The following is a 2386-nucleotide window of genomic DNA, read 5'->3' as shown; positions in this document are numbered from 1 at the left end:
GATTTTTAAATCATTATCGTTCAGATCTGAAGAAAAAATCTGACCGTGTGTATGCACCATAAATCCCTGTTTATTTGCAGACATCTGTTTCTATCGGTGAAGGATTCACATCTTGCGTTCGCTAGTTATGGATTATAGGGAGTTATTGGTTAGAATGCTATTACTTGTATGCAGTGTCTGTAGCCAGTTTTAACTAGTTCTTTGGCAGGAAGCTACACGAAGAAGCTGTTGGAAAGCTGAGCCATTCCTCTGATGACACCGTATGAACTAACCAATGACCAGATTGACCAGATGCAAGAACCAATGAAAACATGTCAACTTGTCCCTTTGTTATCCTTGTAACCTGTACCGTATATATGCTGTGTGCTGGTCTCAGTGTTCAGTCATTCTCCATTTTGGGTGACCGCAGGATTCAGGATTGAAGGACTGCAAACTGGGACCAGTATTGCATGCGTATGTATTGGCTGTTACTATTTTCATTGTTTTTTATTCTAATTGTTTAAATCTTTCCCTGTTTACATAAATAACTTTTTGTGCTTTGGAACCACAAGATTGGACTGGAAAGCAATTATTTCTTAAGTGACTTGCAGCAATAATAGGAATCAATACATGGATGTACCTTGGCGCAGCGCAGCAGTGGCTACTGTACCTCTGATTTATGCCAAGTGGAAGGTGATACCACCCCTTTCAAATATTTGGGAGGAGCAAACAACCCCTCTATCCCTCCATTCTGCCTCTAATACTGTGGTATCTAGAAAAAAATCATTATGAATTATGTAATGGTGCGTGTGACTTGTTTTTTATTTAGTTTTAAAACTTATTTCTCCCCACTTTTATTTTGATTCCTTTTTTTTATGATTTGAACACTCATTAGAAGAATTTTTTTTTTTTCATTTTACTTTTCGCAAAAACAGTTTGGGTCTCATCCTGAATTGAATGAAAGTAATTCGTAATTGCTCCTCCAAATCATACACAGAAATAGATGAGTATATATGACTGTATGCAAAGTGGTATATATCTTTGCTGCCTGTCCAGAACGATCCATATGCTCAGGGCCACCGAGAGCTGTGCTGGGCCCATGTGACAGGGGGCATGGCAGGACTGCACGCTGGGGAGGGGGGCGCTGTTTGCCCCTCAGCCTGGTGCACTGCCAATGGGGGGCGCGATCAACGTGATTGCTCCCCCATAGGCATAGGAGACTGCTCCGGCTGCTGCTTTAGCAGCCATGAGCAGTCTCCCAGGGCAGCCCTGCACACAGCAGCATGTGTTAGGCTGCTATGACTTAAGAGGCAGGGGGAGCGGTGTGTCGGACCTGGGCCCCTGCAGCAAGCCTGGGCCTGGGTAATTTGTACCCACTCCCCCCCCTCTCAGCGCCCCTGCATATGCTTAGTCTGAGAGTCACCATCATCATCATTCCTAGTGCACACTTGCACCAGCCTGTATTTGGTGCAAATTATACAAATGGAACCAGGTGTATTTATGCTTCTAATGCTGCATAGCCTGCAAATCTGTCAACACATCATCTCTGAACATTGCCCACATCTTAACACCCATTACATCTCAGTTACGGTCATGCTTGCCCACTCTTACAGGACTTCTGGGAGGCTTTGGAATCTCCTGGCTCCTGGAAAACATTCTGCTCCCACTGGCCACCAATGTGGGCAGGCGCAAAGGGCATGGTGATGCGGTTTACTATGAATTGTGTTTTAAGGAAGGTATATGTGTGCCATGCTTAGTTATTAGCAGCTCCAAAAGATTTTGTATATCATATAGGAGCGTTTGTGAGAGTATATATAAACAAAATCTATGAGTGAAAAGAACATGAAGTGAAAGGAATAGAAATAAAAACGAAGAGAAGAAGTTAGAAATAAACCCAAGAAAATAATTGATGACAGAAGTGGAGCAAAAAGGTACACTACAAAGATACAATAAAATGCTGAAACACTGAGTATTGCTCTGTCTGACACAGACTATGTTTATGCTCTTGAAAGTAATTGCGGGAGCCGGGTGGCGAGGTTCCGGACAAGGGCTCAGGAATGGTGCCGTGTGCATGATGTGATGAAGACTCTAATGGTGGCTAACTGACCCTACGCTCACCTATGGTCTTCTGGCAGCGGGTACCTTTCTTCTTCCTCTCTGGTCATCCGTTCCTTCTTTCCCGTGTGGTATTTTGTTGCCGGAAGTATCCAGAGCCAACTCATTTGATGTCATCAACAGCTCTCCTTTCCTGTCTGTATGATATACAAAATCTATTGGAGCTGCTAATAACTAAGTGCAGCACACATATACCTTCCTTATATTTATATTTCCAGTGTTACCGCTGCTCAAGTTAATGCATGCAAATGGCCAAACATATCACACACAAACAAAAAAGGGCAAACTTAGA

The sequence above is a fragment of the Taudactylus pleione genome, unplaced genomic scaffold, assembly GCF_031769625.1.
Source record: "Taudactylus pleione unplaced genomic scaffold, aTauple2 ptg000392l, whole genome shotgun sequence".
Taxonomy (NCBI): domain Eukaryota; kingdom Metazoa; phylum Chordata; class Amphibia; order Anura; family Myobatrachidae; genus Taudactylus; species Taudactylus pleione.
Note: the sequence above shows the minus strand (reverse complement) of the source record.